This window comes from Zootermopsis nevadensis, unplaced genomic scaffold (assembly GCF_977971745.1).
Source record: "Zootermopsis nevadensis isolate Lab colony 2312 unplaced genomic scaffold, Znev_1.0 Znev_ptg000042l, whole genome shotgun sequence".
In the NCBI taxonomy this organism is placed as follows: Eukaryota; Metazoa; Arthropoda; class Insecta; order Blattodea; family Termopsidae; genus Zootermopsis; species Zootermopsis nevadensis.
In genome coordinates, this window is record NW_028259174.1 from 267,903 (window position 1) to 279,170 (window position 11,268).

General features: G+C 35.7%; 1 pseudogene across 1 annotated transcript; it reads left to right on the forward strand.

Moving 5' to 3' along the window:
• The first annotated feature begins 2,356 nt into the window (after positions 1-2,356).
• On the forward strand, positions 2,357-11,099 carry LOC147871729 (X-linked retinitis pigmentosa GTPase regulator-like; annotated as a pseudogene). The gene is made up of 10 exons (XR_015538380.1): positions 2,357-2,456; positions 2,814-2,876; positions 3,535-3,687; positions 4,653-4,805; positions 5,619-5,772; positions 6,142-6,300; positions 7,075-7,196; positions 9,715-9,816; positions 10,184-10,441; positions 10,907-11,099. The product of XR_015538380.1 is annotated as an X-linked retinitis pigmentosa GTPase regulator-like (transcript).
• The last annotated feature ends 169 nt before the right edge of the window (positions 11,100-11,268 follow it).

Genomic DNA, 11,268 nt, shown 5'->3' on the forward strand with positions numbered 1-11,268 from the left:
TCTTAGGACTCAACCAAAGGATGTAGAACATGTCATTTCATACAATGTACATACACTTCAGAACTTTCAATACAAGTACAAGAACGTATTTCACATATCAATGTACATAAATTTCAGATTCTGCAATACAAGTATGAAAAATAATTTTACAAATTAATATATATAAACCTCAGAATTTTAAATATAAATACAAAACTTGCTTTACATATACGTAGATTATGGATATAAAGCTTAAACATTTTCAGCAGAGATGAAATCATCTACAGAATAGAAGGAGTGAGTAAAGAGGTAATCTTTCAATGCAAGCTTGAATACCTTTATATCATAATTTAGACTTTTAATTGTTGGTGGAAGATTATTAAACAACTTGATACCTGTATAGTACACTCCTTTCTGATATTTAGTAAAGTTATTATTTGGCACATAGAGATCATGTTTACGTCTTGTATTTAAATTATGTACATCTGTATTTCTTTTAAATTTATCCATGTTTTCCACCACAAATGATAGCAAGCAGAGTATAAATTCACTTGCAAGTGGAAGTATGTTAAATTTACGAAATAATTTTCTACAAGATACCCTGCTTTTGACACCGGCCATTATTCTAATTATTTTCTTTTGCATGTAAAAAACTTTATTACTGTCTGTTGAATTTCCCCAGAAGATTAATCCATATGACAATACAGAGTGAAAGTATGCAAAGTAAACTAGCTTTAAAGTATCTATTGTCATGAGTGGTACGACTGTTCTCATGGCAAAGCATGCAGAGCTTAATTTGGGAATAATGTATTCAATGTGTTTCTTCCAATTTAAGGTACTGTCGACTTGTAAGCCAAGGAATTTGTTTGTTTCAACTTCCACAGTTAATTTTTCTTCAAAACCTATATTTAATCTAGGATATGTCTTGTGCTTAATAACAAATTTTATGAAGTTTGTTTTTTCAAAATTTAGTGCCAGTTTGTTAGCTCTAAACCATTTATTTATGTTGGCAAAGACATCATTCATGATATTTTCAAGATAGATCAATTCTTGGTGTGCAATAATGATACTTGTATCATCAGCAAAAAGAATAGGTTTGGATGTAGAGGTCACAGTTGCCGGCAGGTCATTGATTTATATGAGGAAAAGTAAGGGCCCAAGAACTGAACCTTGTGGCACTCCGTGATTTACGATACCCCATTCTGAATAGGTATTATGATTGGTATGGCGGCTTTTAATTTCTACTCTCTGCCTTCTATTATTTAGGTAGGATTTATACCTCGAATTCCATAAAATATCAATTTCATTAGTAATATTTCATGGTTTACACAATCAAATGCCTTGGCTAGGTCACAAGATATTCCACCCACATGGATTTTATTGTTAAGGGCACATACAATTTCATTAGTGAAACTAAATAGAGCCTTTTCTGTTGAGAGATTTTTTCTAAATCCAAATTGCTCCTCGACAAGGATGTTGTTTGAGTTTAAGAATTTATTTGCTCTCTTGCATATAACTTTCTCAAAAATTGTTGAGAGGCAGAAAGTTTTGTTTTGAGGAACCGAATGGTTTATTGTCATGTAAAACATGTATACGTGCATGTTATTTTGTAGATATGTAAATTGTGTATTGTGATAAAACATATTTTTCAGTGCAGTGAAAATGCAGCCATCTTCAAATAGGTAAAATTGATATGCAAACCAAAATAATGTTATTGTTATGTCATTTAGTATGTTAGTGTGTGTTCTTATAATAAGTGAGTTGGGGTAGTTCAGCCAGAATAGTGACTGACTACGGACTGTACTACCGGGGTTCAATCTGTGACAGGGGCAGCCTTTGAGACTAGACCGGCTCCGGGGTTCACCCAGCCTCTTATCTAATGGGTACGGGGGTCTTTTTCCAGGGGTGAAGCACAGCTGGGGTGTGATGCTGACCACTTACCCTGTCTAGTGCCGAGGTTAAGAATGAGTAGGAGCTATACCTCCTTCCCCCTCAAGCACCTACATGACATATAGTGGGACACCTTTTAAATTTATTTTATGTTCTTATAATAAAATGTGCTATTCTATGACCTGTCCTACACTCTGCTTATTAGGGTCTATGGGGTTTTTCTATATTTATGTACTGGACCATATACTGAGCCAGTTATATATAGATGATAATATTAAAATGGATTTTAAAGAAACTGAGGATGTTGACTGGATTGAACTGGCTCAGTATATGGTCCATTAGCAGGCTGGCAATATACATGAATATAGATATGCCCCAGAGACACTAAGAATACTATTAGAGGTGCTATTTTTATTTCATATAGTATTTGACTTGGAAGTTTTATTAATGATGTGTGACTGATGAATATTTGTAGAATTTTGTTTGAATTCCAGAGAAAGGAAGAGTGTCTGTGTTTGGGAATAACGATTATGGACAACTTGGTCTCGGTCATAAGAATGTTACTGTGAAGCCAAGCTGTGTGAAGAGTAAGTGCATCATTGCCTGCACTGAATTGAAATGTTTTACTGAAAATATTACACCTGTATTACAGCATCTGTAATGAAAGACTGACCCAGTCTTTCTCAGATTATATTGCAGAACCATTTTATTTACAACTGTTTAAATTATGGGTAATTTGGAGGATGCTCTGTGATTCCATATTTAACTTTTATTGACCTTGTGCCAGCTGTCAATGCATTGCACTGGCGGCCTTTAGTTTGGGGATTTAAGCACCTATTATAGTATGAAAAAGGTTAACTCTCCTGGAAATGTAATTTTGTGTTTATGCGTGAAAATGTAATTATTACTTAATGCCTAATATTTGTGTGTGCATTAATTTTTAGGTTTGAAGCCAGAAAAGGCTACTCATGTTGCATGTGGAAGAGCACACACATTGCTCAGTACAGGTTAGTTTGTTTGTGCTGCATTAATTAAGCCTTTGTATGTGAACAAATGGTGAAATAAAGTTTGACTTGATTTTTTAAAGGTTTATAAACGTCTTAAGTTGTGAGATTTGAGGATCTGAAGGTGGAGGTGATACATTTCTCTAAGAGTACAGTGTGCACGTAAAAGTTTTGTCTCTTCACCTTGTAACTTAATTTCTGTATAATATATATATTTCTTATTTCCGTCTATACACAAAACTTAGTTGTTAAAATTGGTGTTATTAAAGTTAAAATTTAAAAACTTAAAATTTGGCGCTCTTCATCGCTATTACGATGTTACAATTTTAGCGCTCATTATTTTATTTCACAACATGTTTCGATACTACCGTATCATCATCAGGTTCTTATCGTTATTTTTATCTTTAAAACTAATGTATATTTTATAATGCAACTATCATTGATTTGTTTGTTTTGTAGTTTTCATTTTGTAGGTTGTTTATTTTTACTCTTCGTCGTTTTTTATGTTTTAGATCAGTCGTTCTGTAGTCAAAGTTGTGTTTTGTGATGTGTTTGCGTCTGTGGTCGGGTGAAGACTATCCAGGACTCAAACTACAAATTCTGTATAAATGTCAGTTCATGCATTTAAATATTTTTCCTGACTCTCTTTTTTATAACTAAGATTCAGGTGAAATATTTTCATGGGGGAGCAACAGTGACGGACAGTTGGGTGTTGTTGACGTAGCCGATCGTTCAGCACCGACAAGAGTTTTGGGTGTACGTGATGAAATGATTCGGCTGTCAGCAGGATGCATTTCTTCTGCTGCACTCACAGGTAGGATTTCATTTGGTGCACTTTCATGTTTCTTTATGTCTTAAATGAGTGGTTATTATTTTACAGTTTTTGTTATAATAATTTCCTTTTTTTAAGGAAAGTAGTGGGCTTCTGAGATTACAATGTTGTCTTTCTTCCCTTCTTTTTTGAATATTTTGGCCTCTTTCTCTTTTCTCCCCTTTTTTCTTTTTAATTTTATGGACGTTCCTACAATCAGTGGTAGCAACATGACAGACACAAATTTTAGATGTGAGAGCAACAGTAGTGTAGTATAGGGCCCTGAAATGGTGTGTCATAAAATATGCACCTTTGTTAAGGTAATTTCCTTTGTAGAATGTTGTCTTTGTGAAAATTTTCATCACCTTTCTCATTGATAGAATTGGAGGTAAGAATCTGAAATTTTGTGTAAAGATTATAAAAATTTCTACAAGTCATGTTTGAAATAAACGCTTACAAACTTGAGACAGTATGAAACTTAGAGCTGACAAATTTAGTATAAACTCTATACAGTGAAAGTTTTTCTCAAAAAGAAAATAAAACCTGCTGCTGCTACCATAGTAACAGAAACAACGACAACATTCTGTACCTTATTTGCAGTTGTATTCATGTTATGTTATAAACTGTAATGTGTAAATATAACATCAACAAAACTAGAATTCTGTTGTGTTGACTAAATTTTAACAAGTTTTAGTGGAAATAAGTTAGAAATGTCACAATTTATTCTTTCTTTGATGCCTCTGTTCATGGTAAATTATGTCTGTTAAGTCTTCAAAAGAGGTAACTTCTGTCCAACCATTGGTGGTTGGTAAAAAGGTAAGTAAAATGTTAAGATAGTAAGGTTTCATTTTTATTTGCAATCAAGAAAATTTATGTATTTTGTCACAATAATTGTACTTCTGCCAGGATTTGTACTGTTTCATAATATTATAACTGCTGATGCCAGTTTTTGACATTGTTTTTTACAGCTTGTGGACATGTTTATGTTTGGGGTAGCAATTCAGGTGGTCAGCTTGGGCTCCCAGAAACAAATGATAGTGTTTTGAGTCCTGTTTTAATGCCTTTTGACCAGCAGATTGTTCACATCAGTTTTGGATATTATCACACAGCATTTGTTACAGGTGTGTTGGAATCTTTGAGTAATAGAAATTATAGAATTTTGTATAAATGAGTCAAAGAAGTGCATATATACAAACTTTTTCAAAAAATTACTGAATTTAAAGTACAGTTTTCTAGACGTGCAAAAGCAATATATTTTATGTCAATCTGATATTGCATATGGCACATAATGAAGTATTGAAATGCATTCAAAGATGTTTGAATTCAAGTCTTGTTATGGAAAGTTTCCAACAGGGAAAGTCGTAGAGAGTTTAGCTTATGTAATATCTCATTCCATATATGGTAATAGTAATAGTAGTTTATGGGAAATTGTAATGAAGTCTTAGTCATGTGAGCATGGATTGGTTTCTGCCCTGAACATCGGGGATTCACGTGACAGTCTGTCGTAGCTCTCAAGAGCTTGATGTCCCTGTTTGCAAATGGAAATAGGGTGTGAGGTTGTGGACTGGATTTAACTTGCTCAGGATAGGATCCAGCAATGGGCTGTTGTGAATGTACTAGTGAACCTTTAGGATCAATCAGAGGTAGTTTCTTGATGAACTGAGCGTGTAAATTTGTTTGATCGCTAGTATCAAGAATGTAACTGACTTCTTCCACCAGCTTCCAAAAAAATTGAAAGCAGGAACTTTTTTAAATAATTCTGATTCCTTACTTTTTAGAAGTGAATATTCTCACCTTACATAAACTTTTACATTACTGAATGGCGTACTTGTCTGTTAGTAGCATAAATGATGTAATGGAAGCTGAAAATATGAACATAATTATTTTATTTTTTGTCAGTTATTTCCGTACTAGGAGATCTTTGATGTCTTCAGCAAGCAGCACTTTATACACATGTGGAGAAAGTGAATCAGGAAAGTTAGGACTGCCCGACAGCCTTACCAAACATTACCTCTCCTCAGAAAGTGACGCTTGGAATTCCAGTAAAATCTGTTTTCTGTGGTGGATATCACACGGTTGCATTGACGGGTGAGGTTGATGCTGCTCACTTTGGCTTCAAGAGTTTGTTGATTCTTTGTAGAGAAATGTAGTTGAGATAAAATTCTCTCTTTGTAACAAGTGACTGTGGACGTGTGCACATCTAAATGGTGCACTTGAGTACAAGTGGTTTTTGTAGGTGATGGATGAAAATGTTCAAGAAATAACATAGTGATCATGGGGTGCCAAAATATAAACAGGTTTGATAGTTCATTTACAAACAAAATAATGATTGAACCACGTGATAGGGTTTGAAATTTATTGCCTCTGGATTGGTTTAATTGAATACAAAGTGTTTTGTAGTTACAGATTGGTGTAAGAGTCGTGAATCATGAAGCTAAGTATATTATCAATTTCCAGCTGGTGGTGAGGTGTTTGCATTTGGCAATAACTTTAATGGTCAGCTGGGTCTCGGAGTAGATGTTCCTCAAAGTGTACTGCCAACAAGGGTCACAAGTTTAGAAGGTTGTGTGATCAGAGATGTGGCATGTGGTGAAAGCCATACAGCATTTATAACAGGTGGGACATTGCTTCTTTGCAGACCGTTCATACATTAATTAAATTGATTTTATGAACATTGTGCTTCTTCCTATGACATTGCCATGTTAAGAGTTTTGTCTCGCTCATCCACCAGTATCTATTGTCTCTGCATTCCTTCTTTTTGATGTTAATACTAAGCTTTGGAAGTAAAGGGATTGGACCAAATTGCTACAGGTTGCATTGAAATTGTCAGAAGTCTCTATAAGAACATGACACAATGTTCACTTAACATGAAGAGAAATACTGTATTTTAATGTAACTTACAATTGGTTTTGCGGTTCATACCTTTGTATCGGGTAAATCAGCTCAATGCTAAACCACCAGTTACAACTTTATTTTGTACAATTTAAATATTATTTATTGCCATGAATGTTTTGGCCATTTATACGTTGTCACTTATGTTGTTTACATAAAAAGTAATCATTTGTCTTTTTACTTCGAAAGTTTAAAATGTGATGTTAAACTGTTTCAAGGTAAATGTACATATAAAATTCTGTGGTGTGAGCAGTCACTTTTTTTTTATATTAAAACGTTTTCTTGTTCAGTTATGTACACAGTAAAAATCTGTTTTAAACCTTTGTGGTTTTTAGTAGGCTTGTACGTATAATTGAAATTGTGATTTGGTTGTGTGCATGCATGTCACTAGAGTGAATCGGTCAGTAGAAAATATAATTTTTTTGTTCTTCCTTCCTCTCCTATCATCTGTTTACTCACACAATTGAGAGTCTGCTGTAATGTGTTTTAATCTTTTAGATGCAGGCAGCCTGTATACATGCGGGGAAGGTCGACATGGGAAACTTTGTAGTGAACAAGACAACGACAATCAGTTGATTCCATTTAAAGTTACTAAGTTCAAGGGATACACAGTTCAGAAAGTAAGAATGTGTGGATGCACATACTTGAAGATTGTTTCTGCACAATAAACATTTTTGAGACCAAGGACCATGTTCACACTTGCGGGCTACAAGGTCATAAATGAGTAAAATTTATCAAATCTTTATGACAGTTTTTGACAATGATAAATGGGTTTATGTGCCTGTCTAAAGGTTTTTGATGATCTGTCATTAAAGTGATGCAGATTCTTGAGTGCTGAGCTATGTAATGCTGCTTTTCCTTGAGTAATCATTCACTATCCAGTTTATTTCTGTTGCAATTTACATGTACTACTCGCAAGTTTTCATCACTAAAAAGCATCCCAACCATTACTAGCTTGAAGATGGCTGTCTTCAGGGTTGTAGTGCTGTGTGGTTCAGAGGTCCTTGCTACCTCCATCACGAGGGCAAGGACCTCTGAAACATTGATAAATTTCTACCAGACAACCCAGAGTAGGGCCATCTTTGTACTCATCACCATGAAAACCTCAAATCCTACCATCACCATCCCATCACTACCTCATTTCATTAGCATCACCATCATCATTTTGTACCATCTGTCTCAGCAATAATACGTTGGTTAATACAGATGCCCCCGTACCAGCCCAGTTTAATGACTGTGTAAAGACCTCTAAACCAATTGGTTATAATGGCTGTACAGACGGTTTTATAACAACCCCATATCATTGTGATATGTACACCTGCATATGAACCCCTTATAAATTCGATATAGGCCCACTATAATGACTATGTAGAGTTCTGTATACAGCGACATTACAATGGCCATATTCATGCTTCAGTGCCAGCCCATTATGATGGTAACATAGATGCGATAATAGGGCCTCCATACCAGCCAGATGCAATGGTTAAGTAGGTGCCTCATTGAATGCCTTAACAGACAGCTCTGTCTATTCTGAAGGGCTCTGACGGTGATGTGATACAACCCAGGCAGCTCCATGTCAGCCAGTTATGATAATGATAGGGTGGTGAAGTGGTGATGTGAGAGTGTTGGAATGGTGATTGAGATTGATTGTGATGGTATGGAATTGCAATAGAATGTGTTGGTGATGGTGGTTTGTTTATGGGATGGTATGGTATTGGTGATGGAGTGTTCTTGGTGGTATGATAATGTGTTGGGATAGGATTTTTATGGTTTCCTGATGGAATGGGTGACGTGGTGATGGGAATGGATGGGACAGTGATGGAATCATTATTGGATGGTGATGGATTTTATGGTGGTTTGGTGGGATTTGGCAGAAGTGGGTTGGGATGGAATTGTGATTTGTTGATGGTGATCAGTGAGGTGATTCTCTTGACTTCATGTGGGAGCTTGAAGATTTTGGGCACAGTGTCTAGAGGGAGAGGTGGACTTTGAAGCAGGCCTTCTAGTAGTCATCCCATGGAGTAATTTCTTATGTTTGCCTATATTGAGAATGAAATTGTTGGAGAAGGTCTGGCAAGTGAGTGCTGAGGAGTTCGTCTTGTAGTGCCTGAATTGCAGTTTGGAATTTGGCCCTTAGCTGTTCCATTAGTTGTTGCGTTTCCTGCTTAGGGCTGTGATCCGGATTGTAGAACTCGGCCTCGTCCTTTCATTTCATTTGTATATTCATGCATATTATTCACATTAAAGTATAGTGGCCTCAGACATGTTGGTTCATGACCATACTGTGTACTTGCCCCAGACAATGGCCTTGACAACTTATAAACATACATTGTTTTGAATTGCGCCCACATTTATCAGAGGCTTGGTGACAACACACATACAGAACTCCCAGCTTTTAGGCCTTGTTTTGGGGCGAGTACGTGGTAGGCCCAAGGACCGATGTGGCTCAGGCCACTGTACTTCATTATAAATAATTTACATGCATTCGAAAATGAGGCAGGAAAGAATAAAAATCAGTGAATCTTGATAGCAGTGTAGCACTGATTCATGTCCTCACCAAAGTGAAGACCGAAATCCACAGGAGATTCTGGTGTAATGTCAGGCATTGATGACCTGGTAGGGGGCAGTGTTCTAGTAGAGGAAAACTGCTGGCCCATGATAGACCAATAGGCCATCCCATCTCATGTTGCTGAACAACTGGTCACAGCAATGGATAACGCCAAATACTGATTACATGATGATCTCTGATCTCAGGGATGTGTTTTCCATTACACACTTTGACACAGGTCTTAGAAAAATGTATGCAGGCCATACAAAATACATTGGAGGTCCTCGTATTGAGAACCTATGCACTATGAGTTATTGTCTTCTTTTAAATTGAACAGGAAATTTGAATTCATGGAAGTTGGAGTAGTAATGGTTATGGCAATCATTGATACAGGTAGCTGTACCCATGGTCTTACAGTTTTGATACAACAAAAGATTTGTTTAAAGCTTTGGTAAATAAAGAAGTGTTTCAAGTTTATTAAATAAATAAATTATATATATATATATATATTTCTTACATTTTTAAGGTTTGTAAAGGTTCATATTATAAAATTAATTGCCGAGCGTGAAATGTTGTTTTATTGTGTGTAGGTTGCTTGTGGTGGATGCCACGCAATGGTCTTAGCCAGTGCAAGGCAAGATGATGAAAATGGATTAGACCTCATCAGTCATTCACTTGAATCTGAAAGTGAGGTAATTCATTGTTTTCTTTCTCAGAGTATTTTTGTTTGACTTAAACCAGAGCTAGGCAGTGAGCCATATTTAGAACATGTGACTATTGAAAAAGGGGCTTATTTATTTATTTATTTGTGTTTCACTAATAACATTTCTTCTAATTTCCTCAGTCACATGAATCGCTATGAATGTAACGTTTTTGTGAGACTAGCAGAGTGTCCATTCAGTTTGAATTGGAAATTCAAGAGACATTATTACAATCGTTAGTATCTGAATGCAAGTAGCATTCCTCATGTTCCAGTTCAGTGGGCAGTCCTCTTTGAGCCTTGGCACATTTTGTTTTGTAGTGACCACCAGTTGCAAATGTAGCTTCTAATAATTTTAGGAGAATTCAGTCTGGCCCATCAATAATTGGAATACATTACCACCTTTGCAACATATTCCAGTTCAAAGTCCCAATAACAATACAGAATCAATTCGATCCTTCCAAGAAGATCTAAGTAGTCGTGTGGATGAGATGGTGATAGAAAGAGATCTTGAAGTGAAGTCTGCTTTGTCAGGAAGGAAGGAGAGCAGTGGTGCGGATGATGATATTGATGATGAAATGTCAGCAAAGTCTGCCAAACCTAAAAATGGTAAAAAGGTACGTTATTTGAAAAATTTAAATTATTCCTGCCATAATAATCTGATTGTGGTACATTTTGTGGTAGCTGTCATCATTCTCATGTATGGTTTTGGGGAGACCAGAATTAATTGTCTCTCTGTGTGTGCGTGCATGCACGGGTACATGAGTTGTCTATTTATCTAAGTACGTAAAGCTTTTAACAATTAAAAGGACGTCATTGTCTCATTTGGCCTCTTACAAATTTGTGTTATGGGACATGATGTACCTTTTGGCCTTTAAAGGTTAAAGTGTACAAGGACATGCATTTCTTAAAAGAGTAATGTCGTTCATGCAGCTGTGTCTGTTGATGTTTCACTGTATTGCAAAGCTCTGTCTGTGCTTTCCTCCATAACAGTGGGTTTAGTAAGTACGTACAAGTGCAGATGTACACAGTATATTGAATTTACAGTTCTTATTTAATTTGGTCTTAATTATTTATTTTAGGAAGTTATTTCAAAGTCAATGGGTGTTACTGAAAATTCAGATGTCAATGATGAAATAAAAAGTACTGATGATATGTAAAAGTGAAGGTGACAGAAGTAACTGTGATAATGGTGGTAATCAAGAGGACAACAGTGATGTAAAAATGAAATCAGAGGAGAATAAAGGTCAAGTATCTTTATTTATGGGTCTTTGATAGTAAAATAGAAACGTCTGCCTGAGCATAAACACACATCATTTTAACATTTTTAATGCAGTTACAATATATATGACTACTGTAAAGTTTTCTGGATGTCTTTGAATGTAATCAAATTCTTCAGCACGTGGGTTGCTATTGCAACATGAGAACTGTTAATATATACTTA